Here is a 24967-nt window from a genome sequence, read left to right as displayed (position 1 = left end):
ATCTATCTGTCAGAGACAGGCTCCGCCAGCCTCGACCACCTCTCTCCCGCTGCTGGCAATTATCTGGAGGTTGGCACAGGGCCCGGAAGCTGCCGCGCGCGCACCGCCCCGCGGCTCAGGGCCTGCTCCTCCACGCCAGCCCCCTTGGAGGACTGCTTGGTGCCGTGCCCAGGATGTGACAACCTGCAAAGGTCACACGCACACTGGAGAAGATGGACTGCCGTACGAGTGGAATTGACATTGGGCAGATTTGTTAATGTCCCCCTAGACTTTCCAGTATTTCAACGTGGTGAGGAACGAGCAGCAAAAAATAGAAATTGTAAACTGTAGGCAGTGCTTCCATCCCCTCTACACCTTAAACATAGCACAATCCAATTTTTAATTTTTTTGTTTCTTTTTTTAAAGGGTAGCATTTGAATATACCTTATTTGCAATATTATAGCCGATTCATTCCCATGACTTCACTCAAAGTTGACAGGGTGCCTGGTACCACCCGGCTGGGAGGCAACCGTACAGTTACAGGGGGACGTGCAGTTCTGTAAACACAGCTGTGACCTGCCACTCTGTCTCACTCTCAGGAGTCAATGAGATTTCGGAGCTGATGGGGACTTGTGAGGCTATTAATGCCAACCCCCTCAACTTGGAGCTGGGAAATCGGTGGCCCAGAGAGACTGAGAAGTGACCCAAAGTCAGCCACCTCGTTGGTAGCAAAGGCCAGACAAGGACTCAGGTTTTCCAACTCCTGCTAAGGTCCCACGTCACTCTGCACCCTGTGGGGAAGCATGGCAGTTATCACCCTTTAACAAGGCGACTCAGCTTCCAGAAGGACAAATGATTCTGCCCAGGTCGTTTATTAGGTGTTCGAGTTCTGCTGCCTTCTGATAGCTCATTTATTTAAAAATATGTTCTCCCACCCAGTCAGCTAACCTGGGGGAGCATACTGGTAATCAGAGATACTGGGAAAAGGCAGGTCAGGGCTAATCACGTTGGGCTGATTTGAGTCTTTTCAGTTGGTTCTGAGCATAGATACTGTTTTCATCAAATTTAAAGCAAAACCCGTTCAGAAAGAGCTTACTCTGTTCCACCAGCCTCGCGCCGAGGGCTGGCGTGTGTCATGGGCCCTTGCCTGGCAGGCTCGGCTGTACCCACTGTGTCCCAGTGCTACATCCCCGGTGCTCCTACTCAGAGACCTTGGTGCCCAGGGGCGCGTGGCTCACTCGCCCCCAGCCTCAGTCTCACAGTGGGGATTTACCTACATGCGCGGTGCGGCCTCACTCAGCATGCGGAAAAGCCCAGAGGAAATGGAAGTGTGCAAAAAAGATGACTGGAGGGTAACGGAAGACCCTATGAACCTGGCTGTGACCTGGCTCACTGCTAGGGCAAGCATAAAGAGGCAGGTTGAACGGCCTTCGTTGCTCCCCTGTGAACCTTAGTTAATGATAAAAGCATCATTTATTGAGCATCTATGATGCATGAAGCACTACGTTAGAGGCTTTGCATGAATTTTCTCCCTTAATCCTCACTGCCACCCCCACCGGGTCGGGACCCTCATTGTCACCTGTTTCCCTGAGGCTTAGGGAGGCCAGCCTCCCCCAGCTGCTGGGCTGAGGCCAGGCTGTCCCCCTCTAGCCCAGGCCGGCCCGGTTCCTCCGCACTCTCCCCGGCTGATTCTGAGCAAGCTCAGTTTACAGGGAACCCAGGTGAGGGGCTTCTTCCAGTGACTTCGTGATCCATGGCTCACGGGAAAGGAGGGGACAGCAGTGGTAGCAGGTGGGGCTGTTTACCTGGGGCAGAGGGGCCTGAACCTGACTGTGAACTTCCTGGGCTCCCACGGGCATTCTGTATCACAGCACATTATCAAAATGGACCCTTATCAAGTATAATCGCCCTGATGGGAACAGAAAGTTAATGCGTGTTCAGCGTGTTTTCTTTTAAAGGGGGAGGAGTAACCGCAAGGATGTCGACCATCATAGCAGAGATCGTACACGGAGCACTTGGCAGCTGACACGCCGTTTGCGCTCTGCCTCATCTGTACGTCACAAAAACCTGTGAATTCGCCATTATCCCATTTTGCAGGTGAGGAAATGCAAGTCCAAAGATAAAACCCAACCAAGACCCCCACAAAAGCTCTGCAGATTGATTCACATTTTAAGTGGAGGACGGAGATTCAAATGTCAAGCCGACGGCTTCCGAAGCTTTTCCACCACGCTGCCCTCAAGGCAGGACACACTACCGTGTGGAAAGCTTTCCGGCTAAATAATGAAAACTTCAGCATGGTCCCAGTCCTTAAAGGGGTACATTTCAATTACCTGGAATGGTCACTGACGCAGAGCCACCACCCGGCTAGACTCTTCCTCGGCTCCGTTCCAAATCGTATATCTCAGACCCCTCAGGCTCCAGTGGACAATATATACCTCCTGCCTGGCAGCTTCATGAGGGGGTCCTAAAACTGGGGAGGGGGGATTTACGGGCCCTGCTAGGTAGCCTTCTAGGCCCTCGCCTGCTCGGAATGCGGGATGCTGGCCAAAGACTCAGAGCAAACGAGGGCTGGTTCCCGGCAGTCACCTGGCTCTAAAGGTCTCTGCCTTTGGTACTGAGGTTTTATTTTCCCTTTCGATGCCGTTATGGGGACAATTGAAGAGAAAATTCCCTACAGCTCAACAGACTCCAGATTTATGGACTAGTAAGGAAATATTTGCCCTGTGTTTGAAACTACTGAAGAGGGAAAAAGAAATCTTATTCTCTATGAATTTATGAAAACAGAAACCTGGATTTGCTTTGCCTGGGGTTTGGCAGTCCTTTAATGAGAACCTGACGTTTTCGGGGGATGTGGGAGGGCCAAATATCTCGCAGGTAAGACTGATGCCCAGGAAAATGGAAGTTTGGGTTTTTTTTTTTTTTTTTTTTTTTTGCATTTTCTCCTCCCCGCTCTGTGTCTGGCCTGCTCTGTGTTCCCTTTTTAATTCCCACCTGCAATGATGCCCGTGTCCCATGTCACCTCAGACTTCCCTGGGGGGGAAGACAACCTAGCATTCATTCATAGCAATTATGAAAAATTCATGGGTCACGATGCCTTTTGGATTTTTGTCTTAAAAATACTAAAGATGCTCCCTCACCCAGGGATTCTCTAACTCTCAAATGATGTAATTTTAGGCCCTTGGGAGAGAAATATATTCCAGTGGAATTTAAATTCTTTTCATTGCCCCTCATGTTCTGGCCCATAAGCGATGGGGGTTCTTCCCAAACATGAGGCTGGCTCTGACCCCAAACATGGATTTTGCTTCAGAGCTACCAAAATTATTTTAGACACTCTCAAATATTTGTGTGAGGCTTCCTAGCAGAGTTAAGGGATCGGTCCCAGGGCCAAAAATAAATCAGAGTAGGTTGTAAAAAAAAGAAAAAAAATTAGCCTGGTGCTAGCAGAGGATGGCTCAGAATGCAGAGGAGGGAGAAAGAGAAATGCAATTCTTGTTAATCAGTTGCTCAGTTGCACCCAAGCCAGGCAGCTCCTGGAGATGACCCTGTCACTCAGACTCAACCTCAGTGTCCCTTAATGCGAGGGAGCATCTCTGAGAGGGACCACAGCAATGCTCTCCCCTGTGCAGGTTCCCCCAGTGCAACGAAAACTTCTGGCAAACTTCGATTTCCCTCTGCACGTCTGCTCAGCAACCAAGAGCCACTGGGACCAGCAGCTTGTCCGTGTCGGGAATGATAAGAAATAAAAGGACTTGGGAAAGGTGGAGCAGGAAACAGAAAATAGGGGTAAAGTGGCAGAAGAGAAGAGTGAGTTTTGGGGGAACAACGAAGATGAACTGGGGAAAGTAATGTTGGCCTCAGATGGCCTTTGGGAGGGAGGCGGGAGGTGGAATCTGGTGGGGAGGATTGGGCCTAGGGCGCTGGGTATTGGGAAAGGGTTTGAGAACTATCCATTTGGCTTCCAAATAAGTTAAATGAAAGAGAGCCAAAGCCTTTTCTCTCTCCAGGTTCCAAGTCACACAGCGAGACTCAGGAGACAAGAGCCAATAAAATCTTAAAGACACGCAAGGCCCAGACCCACACATTCCAAATACCTTTTAGGGTGAGTACTTTCTGCAACAAAGCAAAATGAATTTACAAGTATCTCATTAAAGCTGTGGGGAGGAGTGGGGGGTAATGAAAAATTTCCAGGGAAGGAGAGATGGTAAATGGAATTACTCGCACAGAACTCATTAGTACCCATTATTATTCATTTAAGAGGTGAAATGTTATTGATTTGGGTTTTTTATTTAGTGCATGGTCTCTCATTGGTTTGAATAAACTTTCTTCGGATTCTCTTAGCTTTTTTATAGCTCACACTTCCTAATTCTAGCTTCCTGTGAGCTGGGAGTTTCACAAAGGAAAGCTCTATTGAGGAGGACTTTTAGGAACAGTCAAGAGGTTAATCTTGAATTACAAGTTCTGGTCTGGCTGTACCCCAGGTGAAGTGGGAAACCCCGGGGTGCACAGTTGGACAGCACCCCAGGAGGAAGACTCCAGTAAGAGGGTCCGGCACGGAGGCGGTGGTGGGGAGAATGGGTGATGAGTCAGGGTGTGGTCTGTGGAACGCCATCAGCCGGGCTCCCAGCCTCTACCTTCTCCCCTTTTGCATGACTTTGTTGGCTGCCCGAAATGGTGCCACGTTGAACCATCAGAGATTTAAAGCAAAATTATTTCCTGCCAGTTGTAAATATGCTTGAGAAGGTACCAGATCGACCACATCTTCGTGAAAATGGCCTCTGAATCCCTCGGGACCCAATGGCTCTGTCTTAGAGAGCACTTTTGAGTATTAAAGGAAGTTGGAAGGGTCTAGAATATAGTGCACTGACCAAAGAGGAAGGGCTTGGGTGGGGGCACGTGGGGCCACTTGGTGCCTAGTGGGAAATGGCCGAGGGTGACAGAAGCAGATACAGTGAAGGGGAGGTAGGGCTGAATGCAGCATCCGTCTCCAGGTCTCTGCCGAGTTCCTCATGCTCCGTTGTCTTATCTCATGGTTGGGTCAAGATGGTCTTCACCACCATTTATAGTTTCTTTTATAGGAGAACCCTTCCCTCAAAGCCATGATCAAAGCCACCCACTGAAATGAGAGCAGTCACGGCATGAGAGCTTCTAGTGTCCAAATCTAGTCCCCAAATGTCAGAACCAGAAGGGGCTGTATTTTCCCAGATTCCTGAATATTTTCAGAGCCTCCTTGGGTGCCAGGCCCTGGGCCAAGCTTGGGAGTAGAAGGTTGCCAGTTGGCAGCCTGGCCCTCCATGTGCTTCCAGTGCATCCACTCACCTCCCTCTTTTCACAAGGAGGGACCAAGGCCGGCTGGGAGGTGACATGCTCAAGGGCACACAGATTGCTGGAGGCGATACACAGGGCATTGGTGCAGCGTTACAAGCACCGTCCCCCAGTGTGGCCAAGTGGGAAAGCTCTCTGCAGGGCGAACATAGTCTCTCGGAAGAAGGGAGGTGAGGACACTGTGAGGACAGAGAGCTGACCTTCCTCTTGAGCACTGGGAGGTCAGATACACCTAGGTCTTGTGAAGCTGCAGCCGGAGCTCAGAGATTAGCCAGTCCCCGTGGGACCTGGCTTCGGGGCTCTCTAGGTGGTCCTCTCAAAGTGTCCCCACCCAGAGATTCTCGTTAGCCTCAGAGAGGGCAGCCCTGGGGAGAGGAAGGCCAGGTTAGCTTCTCCTGTCTGGGGTGGAGCGCCTTTCACTGCCAGAGGGAGTTTGGATTCAACAGTCACTCTTCCAGCATCACTCACTCAGTGGATGTGCTGCGCTGACCAACTGAGGGTTCTCCACAGTCCAGCGTGAGCCACAAACCAGTGGCCACACATAGCTCTCCCACCTCAGGTCGTCCCCCACTGTATAGAGAGCACCCCAGGATAATTGTCCTGTTTCACATCATTTGTACCCCAAGGTACAGCTTTCTGTACAGCAGTGTATTGACTCGCACCAAACCTCTTGCAGGTTTTCTAACTTTATCAGGACTGTGAAAGGTCATGAGCCAGGGCCCCTCACACGTCATCCAGACTGTGGGTGACATGACCCTCCCCCTACTCTGCTGTCACAGCTCCACGCGCCCGTGAGGACCCTGGGACTCAGGGAATACCACGTGAGCAGTACCTTTCCTCCCCGGCAAGTTGAAAGTCTCTGTGGGTCCCAGCTTGCTCTTCTGCAGAAAGAGGAGGCTGGATTAGAAATAGTCTAAGCTTTCTTCCATTTCTAACTTAATTCGTGGAGGTGGAGATGGCTGATCGGTCAGCAGAGATGTGACTGAAATTCATATGCCCGGCTAGTTGATCATTTCAAGCACAACGTAGGGAAGAAAAGACTCTTTAGCTGGAGCAGAGTAGGGGGTGAAAAGACTGCGAGTGTGGGGCTCCCACAGCCCAAAGGGAAGGCTTCTCTCCCTGAGCGTACCCTCTGCATGGGGATTCCCTGCCCAGAAGCTGTGGGGCCACTCTGGGTTTTGCTGTAATGCCAATTTCCCTTCCCTAATGTTCCGGGAAGAACATTTTCATGGAACACAAATCACTGGTCTTTCATCCTGTGACAGCAAATGGAGACTAACGATAGGAGCTGGGACTTAAGAGATGCCTTTGCATTAGTGCCCGTTGCAAACTTGTTCCAGGAAGCCCCTTTGTGCTGCTCCGTTCCTGGCCTGGGGGCTGTTGGAAGGTCCATGTTAGGCAGCAGTACCTCCCCTGTCGGCATTTCTTTGACATCTCTCACCATGAAATCCCGGTTAGGCTCTTTCCAGCCTTGTCACATCCAGAGCCAACCCCCAAGATTGCACCTGCCCCTCAGCACCCTTCTCCATCCTGCTCTCCAGCGAGAGCTCGCTTGTCCATATCCTCAGCTTCCCTGCCACGTCTCAGACTTTTAATTCTTAATACTCACTTCCCCGTCTGAAAGCATCTGAACCCTGGAAATCGCTTCTCCTCCCACCCCTCGGAGGGAGCTACTCTCAGTGCTTCCATTTTACAGATGTGGAGACAGAGGCACAGTGAGGTAAAGTGACTTGGCCAAGTCAGCCGACGGTGAGTGTCAGAGCCAGAACTGGAATCCAGGCAGCCAGCTCCTGAGACTGCGCCCTGGGCCAGGAGACCCTGCTGCCTTTTTCCACCTTATCCAACCTTCCTGGCTCCCAGCCACGACTTCCTGTTCCCTGGGAAATAAGCCACCACCCAGTGACTCTCTCCAGCCTGTTGCTTTCCAACAATGCTCCTAGGATTCTAGAAGTCTCTCAACTGCCTCTGGGCCCCAGAGAGACAGGGCAAGACTGTGGTGCACAGCAAACCTGGCAGCTTTCATGAAATTCCCTCTGCTACCAGAGCCACCAAAAGTGGGAAATGGAGCTGGTTTGGGTGTTTTCTTTTATTTTCTCTTCTGCACATGTATGCAGTTGACTTTGGAGTTCCCCATGGGGGAGGGAGAGAAGACACATGGGCTGTTCCGCTCTAAATCCATCAGCAGGGAGCTGCGCATCTGGGATGAGGTAGGGGAGCTTTTGGGTACCACTGTCCATCAAATCCATTGAAAAGGGGCTAATGCTATTTATTTTACTCTGCTGATTCAGCCTTAAATAAGATTCAATCTTATTTGATGGCTGAATCTGAGACTGAGACTAAATACAGGGAAAAGAAAAAACTCTTTTGAGTATTGCAAAGTACTATGCAAGGTGTGCTTTGTTATGACTTATTAATATTCAACTTTCACCCAAAGTGGAATTGATTTTTTTAAAATTTGTATTCATGTGTGCTCCCTAATTGCGGGGAGTGCCTGGCAGCCCTGAGGTTTCTAGGTCCCTGCATCTCGTGGGTCCTGCAGGCTCGTGCTTCGGGAAGTCTGCATTCCTCTAGGCACAGCTCGGCTGGAACAATAAGACATTTTCTCACGTTTCCCAGCCCCACTGCCCACCTTACACTTATTCCAAAGACTGTCTTTACCTCTGCTTTGAAAATCTGCAACAGCCCTGCAGCTGGGAGGGGATGTATCATTTGGCTTTTTGCCCAGAAAATAAGATGCTTCAAAAAGGTCATCAAAAAAAAAAAAAAAAAAAAGTCTCTTAGGGGAGAAAAGGAAAAAAATCTTCTCTCTCAAGGTTAATTGAGTGGAAGGTGAACTTTCATCACATGCCGTTCCTTTTGTGAGAGCTGCACAGCCTTAAATATGTGGAGGGGGCAGTTGACAGGGGAGCGTGGGCTGGCTGCAGCTCGGGGACACTGTCCTCCAGAGCTGGCCCCGAGCCCTAAGCCCTCGGAGAGCATCTCCGGCTTGGAGGTGCAGACACAGCCACCATACACAGAGCCCACGCCTCTGCGGGATACAGAGGAGTAGGGGCTGGGCACCTGCCCCGAGTGAGCTTTCGCCCTTATGGATGAAGGCGGCCAACAGCCAGCAGCCAGTGTGAAATGAATCAGAGGCACAGGGTGTGTTCGGTGGTGCCAGCTCTGTAGGTGGTGGATGCTCAGGGCTGTCTGGGAGTGATCGCCGGTGCTGAGCTGTGGGAAGCCTGACTTAGTCAAAGCCTTTGCACTTGCCTCTGACCTTGCATAGACCTGTGGTTCTAACTGGGGCTAGTTTTACCCTCCATGGGACATTTTTGGTGTTACAGCTTGGAGGGGGATGCTATTGGTGTCAAGTAGGTAGGAGCCAGGGATGCTGCTAAACGTCCTACAAGGTACAGGTCAGCGCCCTCCCTGCCCCCAGTAAAGAATTATCCAGCCCCAGATGTCGAGTGCCGGAGTGGGGCCACCTTGTACTAGAACCAGCTCTCACCGCCCCCATCCCATCCACATGGCTTCCTAGCTCCTTTACTTTATTCAGATATTTGCTCAAAGCCACCTCTCAGATGTTGTTTTAGAACTGTCCCACATAGAATAAAACTGCGTATCTCACTCCATCACTCCTTTCCCCATTACCCTGCTTCAGTGTTTCCAAAGCCCTTATCCATGTCTGATTCCGTCCCTGTGTATCTGTGTTTGTTTATTAATTGCCTTCCCACACTCGTAAGTAAGCTCCAGGGGATCAGTGACATTGTCTCTTCTGTTCCGTTCCCAATGTCTACAACAGAGGACAGAAGAGATACTCAGTACACATTTGTTGGGTGAATGAGTGAATGAATGCTCATCCCAAGCTGCCGTGCGACCCCGGGCCAGTCACTTAACCTCTCCCTTGAACACACATTAGGATTCTCATGAATAAATAAAGCTGATTGGTAGAATGCTTCAGTGGGTCTTCTCAGCTTTAAGCTTAATTTATTCCATAGGGAAGTGGAAATTGACTTGGGAATTTTGGAGAGCAAGAGGGCAGGATTCAGGAAGAGACCACCGGGAAGGCCGAGCATGTCTGACGGAGTCCCTGCCTCATGCACATGGTGTGAGAATTCAACAAGCAAAGCAGGTGGCCCAAGGTCAAGCACCCACCGAGCACCTGCTAGTGGCCGCCATCGCAATTTACTGACACTCAGGCCAGGACGAGGGGAGGCAGGTGAGGCACTAGCTTTAGACACAAAATTGAAAGAGGCACCAAAACCCTCATTAAGACAATTGACATTTTGATACAAAATTCAACAAAATATAAGTCAGGGAAAAAATCAACAACGAATCCAGGTCTTAACTAAAGACAAGAGCAGTCTGACTGGTTTTCCTTTTGCCTCAGGCTCCAACGGGGCTGGGCTCAGTGCTGCGACTGATTCTGTCTTTACTTAAATTTTTTTGATATTTTGCTCATCATGGAGTTTTTGGGATTCATTTTGATTTCTCAGAATGTTGCATTGAAATGTGATTTGTCTTGATTACCAAGGTTTTCCTCATCTCCTTGAATTTCATGCCTCCGACTCATAGCCCTGGGTCCAGCCCTGAGTTGGGGGTGCTGGAGAGCAGTGGGTGTGTTCAGGGGCAGAGAGGGGCCCCTGACATACAGCCGTAAGAGACAGAAACATGGTGAGAGTGAGCTTTTGGGGCAGTTGTTGTTGGGATCTTGGAGTTTGGGGGCTGGGCTTCTCGGGCAGAGTGGGGTGGAGGAGATGGGTCTGCTTCCAAGTGAAAATGAGAATGACCCTCTGCCTGGGATGGTCCTGGTTGCACCAGCTGTTTCAAGCATTGATTACTAATTCCTCCTCTTGTTCCCTGAAGCATCCTGGGCTGGGCTGTTAGTGTATGGTCACTCAGGGTCAGGCTGCTGTCCAGGCAATCGTTGCAGTGGGCAACCCCTGACCACCGCAAAGGAGAAAGATGCTGCCCTTCACCTGAAATCTGACCTCCGATCATGTCTGATGCTGTTGGAAGAACTCCTCAGACGCATCTCAGACCTTAGCAATGCTCCATAGCTCTTACCCCTGGCCCTGCAGCCACCTTTCACCTGTCTGACCTTGCCTCTGTCTTGCCAGACTCTTAGCCCCGATGGCCTGGACCTGTGACCTGCCACCAGCACCACAGAAAAGCTGTCCTTGGAGTGATACTCACAGAGAAGCCACTGTTCCTCTAGCCCAGGGTGTTGAATAGAAAAATACAAACGACAAGAAAAACAGTCAATACATAAAATTAACGCCAATTTAAAAGACCTTTATTTTTTATAGAATATTTAAAAAAAATTAACTATAGTTAATTTACAATATAGTGTTAGTTTCCCGTGTACAGCTTTGGATTATTTTCCATTATAGATTATTACAAGATATTGAATATATTTCCCTGTGCTATACAGTAAATCCTTGTTGATCTATTTTATATAAGTGGTGTATATCTATTAATCCCATATTCCTAATTTATCTGTCCCTCCCCTTGTTCCCCTTTGGTAACCATAAGTTTATTTTCTATACCTGTGAGTCTGTTTCTGTTTTGTAAATAAATTCATTTGTATTTTTTTTAGATTTCACATATAAGTGATATCATATAATATTTGCCTTTCTCTGCCTAACTTACATCACTTAGTCTAATAAACTCTAGGTCCATCCATGTTGCTGCAAATGGCATTATTTCATTCTTTTTTTATGGCTGAGTAATATTCCATTGTGTATATACACTATATCTTCTTTATCCAGTCATTTGTTGATGAAGATTTATGTTGCTACTATGTCTTGTCTATTGTGAATAGTGATTCTGTGAACAGTGGGGTGAATGTGTCTTGTCGAATTAGAGTTTTTGTCTTTTTCAGATGTATTCCTAGGAGTGGGATTACTGGATCACATGGTAGTTCCATTTTTAGTTGTTTAAGTAACTACCATACTGTTTTCCATAACAGCTGCATCAAACTACCTTCCCACCAACAGTGGAGGAGAGTTCCTTTTTCTCCACACCCTCTCCATCATTTATTATTTGTAGACTTTTTGATGATGGCCATTCTGACTAGTGTGAGCTGATACCTCATTGTGTTTTGATTTGCATTTCTCTAATAATTAGCAATATGGAGCATCTTTCATATGCCTTTTGGCTATCTGGATCTCTTCTTTGGAGAAATGTCTATTTGGGTCTTCTGCCACTTTTTGATTGGGTTTTTTTTTTTGATATTGAGATGTACAACTTGTCTGTATATTTTGAATTAAGCTCTTGTAGGTTGCATCATTTGAAAATATTTTCTCCCCGTCTGTAGGTTATCTTTTCATTTTATTTATGGTTTCCTTTGCTGTGCAAAAGCTTTTATGTCTAGTTAGGTCCCATTCATTTATTTTTGCTTTTACTTCTTTTGCCTTGGGAGACTGATCTAAGAAGATATTACTGCGATTTTTGTCCGGGGATGTTTTGCCTGTGTTCTCCTCTAGGAGTTTTATGGTGTGCTTACATGTAAGTCTTTAAGGCATTTTGAGTTTATTTTTGTGTATGGTGTGAGGCAGTAAAGAACCCTTATTTCTACGGTGTTAACCTAAACATCTACTCCTTTTCTGTTCCGCTGTTCGTCCTGAACTTGAAATGCAAGTAGGGACTAAAGTGCAAGGTACTCAGCCAGAAACACCAAATGCCCATCTCACTCACATGTGGTATGAACTAATGCAAAGGATGTAAAATCCAATGATAAGAAGTGCTGGAACCGGAAGGGCATGCACCCTTTGAGGAGTACAGACAATGCACTTGTGGGTTTTTTTAATTACACTTTTTTCCCCATTATCATAGTATATTGGATTGTTGTCATTGCATAGTAGTGTTTCAGACACCAGGCTACATACTTTACTGGCACTGTCCCTTTTCATTTTAATCCCTACTACAGCTGTGACAGTGGATGATATTACCTCCATTTTTGAGACCTACAAGGGTCAAGTTGCCAAAGTCACAAAGTTGATAAATGGCAGGCCTGGGATTTGAACCCAGGCCTTCTGAGTCCAAGTTCATGGCTAAACCCAGGCACTGTCTTGCCTCCCATCAGCAGTCAAACCAGCTGCCAACATCTCTCACGTACATATCCAGTTCTTTGTCAAAAGGGCATGTGACCAGACATCTCCCCAGGTGTCCCCACCTTTTATATGAACAACCTCCCAATCCAAAACTTGTTAACAGTTCTGGTCAACTGAGGCTTGACTTGCTGAATGGGCAAACAGATAAATCAAGAGGCAATTATTCATGGAACCAGCAAAGTGATTTTCACAATAGGATATCATGGATCCTTTGAATAGTTTATTGATGACCTATGATTTTTAAAATCTCTGACAGAAAAAGAATTGATGTAATCTAATCCAAATCTCTTTGACTATTGAATTGCAATGCCAAGAAACTTGAACAAAAATGGTATATTCTAAAAAAAATTTTAAAAAGAACATAAATACAAAACAGAAACAGACTCATAGACATAGAATACAAATTTGTGGTTGCCAAGGGTGGGAAGGGACAGACCAGGAGTTCGAAATTTGTAGATACTGACAGGCAAATGTAGAATAGATAAACAAGATTATACTGTGTAGCACAGGGAAATATATACAAGATCTTGAGGTAGCTCATGGCGAAAAAGAATGTGACAATGAATATATGTACGTTCATGTATAACTGAAAAATTGTGCTCTACGCTGGAAATTGACACAACATTGTAAAATGACTATAACTCAATAAAAAAATGTTTTAAAAGAGAACTAGTTGAAAGTTTGGAACAGAAAAAAAAATAAAAACATTAAACCAAAAAAAAAAAAGGTTTATTGGAGTATGATCGTGGGTATGGCAAAAGTACCTCTAAGATGATAATCTGAACATGAACAGGAAGGAAGCGTTCATTGCCCTCTGTTTGATTATTTGTTTCTTTTTCAACTTGATGTTTAGACCCAATTTCGGAAATAATTTTATCCCAACCTTTCTTCCCTTCCTTTCCATAACCCAGATCCTACCCATTCTCCAAGACCTAATTTTATCCTGCATGTTTTCATGGAAACTTCCTAACGGCTGGTTATTTTTTCCTTCCCCTGAACTGCTATTTATCTCAGTCTTCGCTAGGCCCTCAGTGCTTGATTATTGGATTGCTTTCTAATAGTTTTATCCTTCCAAAATGATGGCATGACAAACATGGAAAGTGTGTCTTCAACTTCTGGCTTCCCCCAAAGCCCCTCCTTTGGGGACTGGCTTTGCAGCAGGCGCTTTGCGGGCCCTGCCCATATTCCTTGGACACTTCAGTGGGCTCCAGCCAACTTGCAACCACCAGTATTTTCATTTCTGAGCCTTTGCCCTCAGTCAAGGAAAGCTTGCTTTATGCATATATGGCAGGCCAGGGTTTGAAAGAGTTGTCACCCCCAGTAACACTCAAATCAATGACTCTCGGGAGTTGGTGTATAAACACCCCAGCTCCCTCACTCTTTGAAATGGTTCGAGCCATGAGTTTTGCACCATTTCCCAGAGTTTCCTCAAGAGCTAGGCCCCCGGGGGGACATAACTTCTGCTGCCATCATTCACTGACTTTTCTTCTCCACATTACTTGTCCTGTTTCTCTCCTGGTGTTACCTGTGATTCCCAACTAAATGGTTTTCATTCACATCATTACCTCAGGGTCTGCTCCTGGGGGAACTCGAACTAAGACAGGCATAGAGGGTACAATCAATATTGACTTGTTGATTGGCTGATTAACCGACTGTCAGAATGTTACCTTGCAGACATAGGGATTGTGTGTTCTCTGCACAGAGGGCACGAGGCCGTCCTCCCCAGCGGTACTCATTCAATCCTAGCTGAATGGAACAATGATGATGGGCAGGGGTCTCACCCAGGTTCATCCAGTTCTGTCCACTAGTCTGTATTTGTGATCTATTACTGACTTTGGTAAGTAGCAAAGAGCCAAGGGGAATCAGGTCAAACCTCTATTACCCCCTTGCACCCCTGCTGCTACCAGCTGCATACAATTCTCACGTTGTATTGTCTTCACACTGATTACCTCCTGACAAGGCCAAGAAGAAATCTTGACCCTGGGATGCAGCGAAAGCCAAGGCCCCTTTCCCTTTGGAAACAAAAAGAATGGGAAAGAAGCACCCCTGCAAGAGGTTTCCTAACAGGACCGTGTCAAATTTATAGATAAATGAAATATCAGAGAGCGAGTGAGGCTGGATCAGCAGCCTGGCCCTCTCCCCAGCCAAGCGAGGAATGTGATGTCTGACTCTCTCTTGGCCTGATTTCCAGCTTTGTGATTCACAGCTGCAGCCAAGCAGAGCACGTCCAATAATGCTATTTGTTCTCCACTCAAAAAAAAAAAAAAAAAAAAAAGGAGCTGAGGAAATATATAAATGGCTCATAGGAGAGGGGGCATTAGCAGACAGTCAGTCTGCCCATAGCGAGACGGGCAGATGGTTTGTGGGACCGACGCCAGCTGGGTGTTTCCAGAAGGGATCGCGTATCTCCTCCCTGTGCCCCGGCACTCGGCTTGATGGAGAGGTCAGGGGCCGGCTGCCACAGCTCCAGGCCTGAGTGCACATGATATACGGCCGACCTGTCGGTCGCCTAGAAACAGCTCTGTAAAGGGACCCAAAGACAAATCAATTTAGAAGCCCACAAGTTTGGGCCCGGTAGCATTGGCTATCATTAAATATGAAGTTGGATTCTCTGCCTTCGCTTTCTCAGATGCCTCTCAGTCCCTTTAGCTCTGACTTCACTTCCTTTCCTTTCTCATTTGGTCCTCTCTTTTGATAAGTGATGGTGCTCCTCGCATGGGATTCTGGGGAGTGAGCGAGGGTGGAGGCGGCAGGCAGGAGAGGGCAGGGTTAAGGAAAAGACGAGGAAGCTCTGGCTCCCCTTTCTTCCCTGCTGAGCACTTACTGTGCGCCTAGCACGGTGGGGGAGTGGAGGAAAAGGAGAAGGCTGTATCCTTCGCGGGGTGCCAGAGTTCAGCGACCTATGCACACAGAGAGTCAAAACAGCAGGAATGGGCAATTTAAATGGTCAGAGAGGCGGTCAGGGAAAAGCTTCAGTGAGGAGTAGAACACGAGGTTGGTGGGGCCACAGAGACGAGGAGATAGGACTTGGCAGGGATGCCCCGAGCATCTGGGTTCACGTAGGAAAAGTCTCCTGACCTGTTCACACTTTGTGAGGCTTTATCCTCGTTTTTCAGCCAGCAGAGGATGGAGGGCTTTCCAAATAAAGGACTCACAGAACAGAGACTGAACGCGGTACCCTAGGACCAACGAGGCGCTTGTCAGACTGGTGAGTCTTGAGACTTTGTTCACAGGTTTGTGAGTAATCTCACTTTCCAGTGGTTTCCAAGACAGACCTGAAGGGCCCTTGGGGTGGCTGCCGCTGGCCATACCTTGCTCTGCTCATGCCCACTCCCCAGGCCCATCTAATCAGTTATGGGTTCCGGTCAGTGGTCCTGGGCTGAGGTTTCACCCTCTCTTCTGGTTAGAAAGACAAGCCTTGGGGCTTCCAAACCATGAAACCTATTTAGGAAATGTTTCCTCTGTCTCTGCTTTTTGTGAGGCACCAAGGGAAGAATGTTGAAAGAACTAAAAACTAACAAGTACATTCTGTCTTCTTCCTTAAAGACTTTGCGATGTCTTCGTAGAGTAGATTTAAAAATAAGCACATAAATGAAGACACTGCCGGCCAGTGAGCTATGCCCAGAGGCGTAAGCAGTGCGGTGAGACGTGGAGGTCGGTGTGAGCACTCCTGGTTGGAGGGACCAGGAAAGACTTCCTGATGAAGACCAAGGGCGGCCCCAAATTGCCTAAAATTGAGGGAAGGCAGAGGTCCAGGGTCTTATCTAAAACCTTACGTGGTGAGTGGCAGTCATGGGTAGAGACTGACTCTTCTACTCACAATCTGGTAAAGCAGCCCAGCTGAGTGGATAAACACTAGGCTAATTTCTGATGGGGACATGATGCTGTACACCAGAAAGACACGTTGTCACTGACTATACTTCAATTAAAAAAAAAAAAGCTGTGTTAATTTTGGGAGGTTCAGTTCTGCTTTGCCTAGAACCCTCTCAACTCATGTATTGTTATCAATATCATCCTCTTTCATTTTTTGAATTGTCCTGGTTTGGACAATGAATTATATCAGTTATGTTATTTATAAGCAACACTTTCCACAGTCCTTCAAGGAATTTCAAGATGGCCATCTTGGATCAGTCATTTTACGCTTCAAGCAACATGGTAGACTGGGGGTGTTAAAGGGAACCCCAAAGTCCCTTTGCTGTGCTTCTAAATCAACAAACACAAATCAACAACAGAAAAAGCCAAGGCGCTCTTTTTTTTTTTTTTTGTAGATTGAACAAAGCCATGGAGCAGGTGGGCACCCCATACCTGCACCCAGTGTACCAGGTGATCCTGAACAGTCTGCCGACACACGTGAGCCTCACCCAGTCGTGCTTTGCAGATAAACATGGCCTGTGATGATTTTACAACACTGTTAAGGTGCTAGGGGCTGTCCCTCATTTATTACTTGAGTAATAAATACTTTAATTACACTTAATAAATAATGTAAGCAGGGCTCACTGAAGTGGCAATTCTTTAAATTAATTATTAACTGCATGCACAAGGCTGCACTGCCAGGACCACTAAAAGAAAATTCAGCCTCTAATCTAAAGTGATTATTCATTATCTGGTATACAGTCTCCATTTGCATATTATTAGGGAAATAAACTTTGGCCTCCTTGGCAATACAGATAGATCCCTAAGTCCATGCGTGATGAATCTCCAAATACTGAAGTAATGATAAACAACATGTAATAAAGCCTCCAGTTTATGGCTTTATAACAGCTGGTTTTTGATTTTCCGAATATATTACAATGATAAAGTGACCAGTTAATGTATAAGCTCTTTGTGAAACGTGGTGCCTACAGATGGTCGACTGATAGGGGACGGTAAATGTGTAAACTGCTCGCTTCCCTGGAGATCGGAGCCACAAAATGATCTCAGAAAGATATGAAGAGAAAACCTCCCTTAACCCTTTTCTCTGCTGCAACCCAAATATGGTCCTGCACATGGTTGTTGCGTGTGTCTCCTTCCCCGCTCCCCTCTGACTCCCACCGTCCCCCAGAAAAGTGAAGGTGGAGTATCTAGGTAGGCAGACCTTGTGGTGTCCTCAGTTTCTACCTTGGGGCAAAGAGGCAGAGCAAGGTTCTGGTCAAAAGAGAAAGATGGTTCCGAAAACCAGCAAAAGGCTAGAATTCATTCACCCTTAGATTCTCTAACTTGGTACTTCCTCCTTGAGCCTGGGTTTCTCTGGGGAAGGGAATGGCCCCGGTGTGATGGCCAAGGAGCAAGGCACACGGAGCAGCCACCCAGCATCCTGAGCTACAAAATGTGGGGGCAAGTGAATGACCTGAAAACAGCGGTTTCTGAAGGAGGAGGAGAAATCTTTGTCCTTGGCTCTCTTTGGCCCAAGATAGAGATGAAGGGTGGGGAGGGGAGGTGGAGGAGACAGGAAGACAGAGGCTCATGAAGATGGTGACAGTCACAAGGAAGCAGCAAGGACCGTCTCTCTCCCCAGTTCCCATCCCATCTTATTCATCTCTCTGATCCCATTTTGACACCACCTACCTCTTTCAGCCGACTTTCCCTAATGCTCTGTGTGTTCTAGCACTGTTCTTAGCAGTGTGGACCAGTCAGTGTACATGGCTTTGTCTGGGGTGGGAAAGGGGCTACATAAAGATGAGAGGTGTCCCTCAAAGTGGTCAGTTTGGGAGCTGAAACTTATTTCAGTAATGCTGCTATTGCTCCAAGTATGGTTGGAAATCTTTGAGACTGACCTTTCATGTCTGTGTCAGTCTGCTTGGCTGCTATAACAAAACACCACAGATGGGTGGCTTGAACAACGGACATTGATTTATCCCAGTTCTGAGGGATCAGAGTCAGAGATCCGGGTGCCAGTGTGGTTGGGTTCTCGGTGAGAGTTCTCCCCTTGGCCTTGTAGACGGCCACTCTCTTACCATATCCTCAAATGATGGAGAAATAGAGAGCTCTGGTCTCTTCCTCCTTTTATGAGGATCTAATCCCATTATGGTGGCTTTACCATCATGACCTCATGAATACCTAATTTCTTCCCAATGGCCCCACCGGCTAATTCCATCACACTGGGGAACAGGGCTTCATCATATAAATGTGCAGGGACAAAATATTCAGTCCACAGCAATGTTCTTATGGACATCTTCAATGGGAGAAAACTTGTGTTAATAGTACCCACTCCCTTTAACTGAGCATGCGTGATGCATCCAGAGTTTCATGTGCATTAGCTCATATTGTCTCCATGGTGACACCAAGACGTAAATATCACTAGCCATTTGCAACTGAGAACACCGAGAGTCGGAGAAGTTAAGCCACTTGCCCAACACACAGTTAGTAAATAGCGTAGCCTAGATTTGAACCTCAAAGCCAAGGTTTTAATGGCTGTGCACTGTCCTGTCTTTTGAAGGCAGAATCAAGTTTGGGAAATAACGAATGGTTCATGGTTGAACGTGTCCACCTTCTCATGTAGCTTCTGCACCAAGGGGACTTCTCTGCACATTGCTTTAGACTAAAGGGAATTCCAAGCATAGAAATGGTAGGCACACTGCAGGTCACTTTGTGCATCTGCGGTGCACGCGGGGGCCAGCTCTTCTCATGCAGCCTCATCCAGGCAAAGCGCATCGGCCACAGAGTGTGATTAGTGCTCATCGGTACCATCTCATTCCACCTCCCGCCCATCCCTGCGAGCCCAGGTTGGTTCTCTCGTCACCCTCCTTTTGGAGATGAAAAAAACTGAAGCACAGATAGGCTGAGCAACTGCCCTCAGTTTACACAGCAAGTGAGGGAAAAACCAAGGTCTCAAAAGTAGGCATTCTTGTGTCTATCACTAAAGAATAAACCTTTGGATCCTACACAACCATGTCTCATGTCCCATCAAAAAAACGATGTCACACTGAAGAGCTAAAAACTAATCTCTACATTTTCCCCCCTTACCTACGAAGTCCCCATCCATTATTCATGCATTCCTTCAGTGTTCCCTTCTCTCATTGATTAATTCATTCAATAAATATTTTTGGAGCATGTAACTTGATGCCAGCCATTGTACTGGGTACTGGCTATCGGATCTAAATTTACAAAAGGAAATTAAAGCAATGGGCTGTTAACAGAACTGACAGAGTGATTCAGTTACTCTGGTGCTGGTGTGGACTTCATCAGAGACCCCTCCACATTCTCAGTCTCCCATAGGCTCCAGGAGAGAAGCGGGGTCTTCAAAAGAGCCGAGCCATTGTGAGGCTCGCAAGCCCCACCACTGGCTCCCACTCACGAAGAGACGGCGGCGGGATTTCTGATTACAGCCATTAGGCAAAATAAAACCTCGAGAGCCGGCTCGCCAGCTTCATCCTGCTTCATCAAATAGCCTCATTCATCATCTTCACTCACACTACTCGGGGCAAGTGCCTCTGCTGCAGAGATGGGCAGGGGCGCGCCTGAGCTGCACCACTCATCAGATGGCATTTTGCTCTCTCTCCTTTTTTTAATGCAGGCAGATGATCTTCGCTTCTTTTTTCTCCCTTCCCAAAGCCTGCTCCGAAGGTGCGAGCTCAGCACAGCGGCCGTCCAGCCGGAGCGAAGCCTACACTGAAGACGGCATTATCTCTTGTGACGCTCACAATTCAGCAGGATTTCTTTCTAACTGAATTTGGGGCTGCGCCTGAGCCACGACCAGAATATCAAAGAATGTCAAGCCGGCAGGGTCTGTGGAAAGAAGGTGCTCCAGCCGCTCATTTTACAGATGAGGCCACCAGGGCCCAGAGAGGGGAAGAACCTTGTCCGAGGTTACACAGCAAGGCTGCAGGAGAGCCCCCAGATTGGATTCCCAGTCCGGTGCTCTCACCTCCTCTTCTCGACCTGACCCTGGAAGACCCTGGACGGGCCTCAGCTTTCTCATCACCTGCCTATGAGCCTGCCTTTGGGTGGATGGCCGATGGCTTCACAGAGGAGCCCAGCCAGCTTGTTTACGACAGAGACGAGTCTGCAGCATTGGTGACAGTCACTCTCCTCTGCAGTCACTTCGTCTCTCTGGTCCCTTTGCCTTCCCAGGTGACCCACTCTCAGGCGCGTTCCCGGGAATTTGGTACCCACTACTCAGGTTCCCTCCAGAAGGCTCAGGCCCCTGGAAAGACATTTTCCTCCTCCTTCCCTAGTCCTGGGTTTCAGGCAAAATGAACTCTGAGTGGTTAGAAGCCAGTCTTTGAATGACACTCATGGTTAAATTTTAGGGGGTTTAAAATTTAAAGCAAAGAGATTATCCTGTATGATTTTCAAAATAGGCATGTACATCGTGCATAACCATACTTTGCCCCACATCTGGCCCGTGTGCTGACACGGCGTAGAATGAGCACACAAGTTCCCACCGCCCGGGAGCGCACACGTCCTGGGTAGCTTAGATGGTGCATTTGGTGAACATGGAAGGCGATTTTTGTCCAGTTATCTGGCCTAGCTAAAGATAAACCTTTAGTAAATGAAGGTTTAGCAAAACCTAATATTAGCGGTAGCTTCCTTTATTGACTGCTTCCTTTGTTACGGAGAGTAAGTTAAATGTTTTTTATACATGCCTCAATTTTAAATTCTTACAATAAGCCTGTTATGGGTTGAATTGTTTCCCCTCAAATTTGTATGCTGAAGTCCCAGCCCTTAGAATCTCAACATGTGAATTATTTGAAGATAGGGTCCTTGCGGCTGAAATTAGCTAAGACGAAGTCATAGTGAAATAGGTTGGACCCCTAGTCCAACATGACTGTTTTCCTTACAAAAGAGGAAATTTGGACAGAGAGACACACACACAGGGAGAGCGCTGTGTGAAGAGACGTAGACAGTGCTTCCAGATGCAAAGGACCGCAGACGACGGGCAGCAGCCCGTGGAAGCCAAGGGAGAGACCTGGAGCAGACCCCTACTCTCAGCCTCAGAAGGAGCCACCCCTCCTACCCCTTGATCTCAGACTTCTAGCCTCCTATTTATTATGAGATGATAAATGTCTACTTACTCCTCCCAGTTCATGGCACTTTATCATGACAGCCCTAGCAAACCTACGTGAAGCTTTTCAGTACTAGTTTTTCATTTTACAGACAAGGAAACTGAGGCTCAGAGAGGTTAAACAATTTGCCTGAGATCACACAGTAGACAAAGGGGCAGAGTCAGGATTTAAGTTAGTTCTGCATGCTCTACTGCTTTTACTGGGGTGTCTGTGCTGGTGAAGGCTAGAAAAGACCAGTTTTCTTTCCATGACAAGCCAGTAGTGACAGACCTTCCTTCTCAACCCAGGACAGGGCAGCCAAGTCTCTTTGTTCCCATCCCCATCACTCACTGAGAACCCACACGTGTTTCCTCTATTTTTTCCACATTTCTCTTCTTTTAGCAATTAGTAAATTTTCTCATTCTAATCTTCTCATTTTATTTTATTTTTGTTTAGCCCTGGGAATGTGTTCGAGGTCCTAAAACACAGTGTGTGCTTTCATACTGTTTCTGAGAGAGTGAATTCCAAAATTCACCAGGAGTGGGAAAGAAAGTCAAGTTTAAAACTAACATGGTCCCTCATTCCTGGTCTCTGTGGTCGGAGGGCCCTCTCGCTGCCTGGTACCCATCCATGCAGCTTTCAAACACACACACATCTGAAAGTTGAACTTGGCTCTTCTACTGAAGCCAGACAGACCAGCTTCCTCCCGAGTCTCCTCATCTTACCATCCATCCAGCACTAAGCACTAGGGGTCCCACCCTCAGAAGCCCTCGTCCCCCCTTTGCCCTGAAGCCAGGAGGCGTGGTGGTCTTGCTTCAGAAGCTGTGGCATCCCAGCTTCAGGATTTTGACTGCGTGAAGGAAAGGGGAGCCCTAGGGCAGCGACATGGCCACCAGCTGGAATCTGATTCCATTTCCAAATCATTTGAATCTACCGCCCCTCAGCAGGAAGGTACTTGCAGACTTACCCTTGGAATGTCTGTAAGAAAGGGCCTCTTCTCAGCATTTCCCAGGCTGAGAAATTATATAAAACTATATTTGAAGAAAAAGACCTTGTTGTTTCTCCAACCTATTAGGCTAGAACACTGGCGTGACCAGGATGCAGACAAAGAGCCAACGTGGAAGAGGAGAGAGGGGCTGCTGTCCACGAGAAGGGACGGCCCAGGAGCGGGCAGGAGCGGGGCAGGTGGTTACGAACCAAGAGTCCAACCTCGGGGCCAGGCAAACAGGAAACCAGAAACAGGAAAGTAGGGCAATCCCCGATCGGAACAGTGCAGCACCAACAAGGCGGCCATGTTGGTCCTCAGACAGGAAGCTCTTTGTTCTCCCAGACAGAGCAGGAATCGACAGCCGAGTCCCAGGGCAATGCCAGCCCCAGACCTCAGGACTCAAAAGTGTCCACCTCTGGGACCTTGGGTGGCATTGCTGTCCTTCACGGCACTTGTCTCGGTGTCCTGAGTTGACCCAGGGGCTTCACCTTGGATATAGCGGCCATTACTGTCCTAATTTACAGAAGACAAGGTAGAGGTTTCCACAGACTCACTTGCCAGTTGTCACACAACCACCAAGTGACAGTGCTAGACACTCGGAGAATTCACTCTTAGAATTTCACCTCCCACACAGAGAAAGCACTTTCCAGGCTGTGTCTCCAGACCCTGGCATTTTGTAGGCTCACCTCCCACTTCACTGCTGATGTGACCATGTCGTCTGGCACCCAGAGAACCCTTTCCATTTCCGATGAGCTGGAGCAGCTCAGCGGGCGAGGCGGGAAAGGAAACCCAGCCCCTTGGCTGTTGGTCCCGGAGCGAGCGCCATCGACACGCGTGGCCGGGGGTGGGGCTGGGGTGGGCGGGGCGTCAGGGAGAAACCTCACGGGACTCGGCGTACACGCATGTCAGCGAATCCATACAGCGACCTCTCTATTTAGTCCAGGCTGGCATGAATTAATGGCTGACAGGAAGAAAAGAAAGACATTGAAAAACAACTTTTTTTTTTTTTTTTAAGCACTATTTGCCTGAAAAGGAACTCTGGCAGAGGCCTCTCTCCGAGCCCCTTTGGAAGCCCCAGCCGTCCACTTTCATTAATTTTATGATTTGATCACCTTACAAAGGTCACTTTTTAGCTTCCTGTGAACCACAATATTATGACTGGGCTTACATAATGCCAAAGCAATTCATTGAGAAGGGAAACATTCAGTTAAACCAGTCGCTGGGCACTGAAACTCGCTTTCCAAAGCTGAATTACTCCCTTGTAAGGGAGCCGTCTGGCTTTCGGGAACAAAGCACAGAGCCTCCAAGATCTGCTCCATGCAGGGCAGATGCCGGGGCAGACTCCAGGTGGAAAGGCTTCTCTCCCTGGAGTGGTCTCTTCTTTTTGGGGTTTCCTCACACTTCGATCCCTGTGCCTCCCCACCCCCCAACACCTGCTAGTGTAGATGTGGTGTCCTCTTCTTTCAAACTCTACACCAAGTGCAGACACGACTCTTTCTGTGTGTTTGTCTGAGACCAGCCTACGATGACTTAGCTGACTCCATGCAGTGATGTTGTTGGCATCTCTCCCTCACTAGGCTTTAAGCAGCAGAGCAGCAAGAACTAGGTTGCCTGTGTTCATCCTTGCATCCCAGCACCTGCCCCAGTGCCAAGCCCACGGCAGGGGCTCCAGGAATAGCTGTTCATCGACATTGTTCAAAGGGAAAACAAAAAAATCCCCAAATTCCAGAAAATACAGATAGTGTGAGAACCAGTAGTTTCTTTAATTTCAGTTTCTCTGCTGAACCCTTTGCTAAACACCAAATTCCTTATCCTAACTCAAGTTAGAAGCGGACAAGTAACCAGTCACCTTTGCCATTTCAAGCCAGGTCCGGAATGCCTTCCCCTGATCTAGAGATGCTAGAGGTCCCAGCTAACACTGGAGTTACATCAGGTCACTGGGAAAATGGAAGGAGATGTTGTACAGAAAGTGCCCAGTGCCTGGTATGGGCAATACTGAATCCCATGGGGGTCCTCCTAGCTCCGTACTCAAGTCTGAGCCAGGTCACATTGTTGGCTCTGCATTACCATCTAGGCTTCAGAAGCTGGTCCTCCCATCACAGCACAGATAGGAACCTTTCCCTTTCTTGATAGATCAGTAAGATATTTTTACTCTTGGTTTCTAATGTGAAGGATGCCACCCATAGTATGTTTGAGCAGAAATGGTATTGTTAGCCTCCAGCAGGATGGGTTTGCTTTAAACAGTTGCTTTGGCTATTACCCAACATCATTCTAAACTCTCAGGGTCTTATACAAAAATCTCTCTCTTGCACACACACACATGCTTGAACACGTGTGCACACACACAGAGCCTTTCTTAAGACTTGCAGCTGAACTCTGTCAAGCCAGTCAGTATGTGTCGATACAGACAGCAGGAGGTGAATTCTCTTAGCTGTGGCATCAAATATTTCTTTGTGTTTTTCAGGCAGGCTTGGGGTTTCAATAGTAAGAGAAGGGTCCCCCTGACCCTGCCACCCCCCACTCTCCTTGACCTGCCTCAGCCGGTCATGCAGACAAATGTTGATCTGCTGCCTCCTCTCAGAGGAATGACTTTAGAGGTTTAATTCAAGTGATTTTAT

The 24967-nt window shown here is 47.7% G+C and overlaps 1 protein-coding gene and 1 long non-coding RNA gene across 7 annotated transcripts in view; one reads left to right on the top strand and one right to left on the bottom strand.

Annotated features, from left to right (window-relative positions):
• The window catches only part of SLC14A2 (solute carrier family 14 member 2), a 429661-nt gene that overhangs the window by 198045 nt on the left and 206649 nt on the right, over window positions 1–24967 (bottom strand). The window lies entirely within an intron of this gene.
• Window positions 14396–16884, top strand: LOC123618638 (uncharacterized). Its single transcript, XR_006727076.2, has 3 exons — window positions 14396–14841; window positions 15515–15606; window positions 16667–16884. It is a non-coding gene; the product is annotated as an uncharacterized LOC123618638 (long non-coding RNA).

This window comes from Camelus bactrianus, chromosome 30 (genome assembly GCF_048773025.1).
Source record: "Camelus bactrianus isolate YW-2024 breed Bactrian camel chromosome 30, ASM4877302v1, whole genome shotgun sequence".
NCBI classification, from domain to species: Eukaryota; Metazoa; Chordata; class Mammalia; order Artiodactyla; family Camelidae; genus Camelus; species Camelus bactrianus.
The sequence above is the reverse complement of the archived record's forward strand: the minus strand, read 5'-3'. Positions and strand labels throughout refer to the sequence as shown.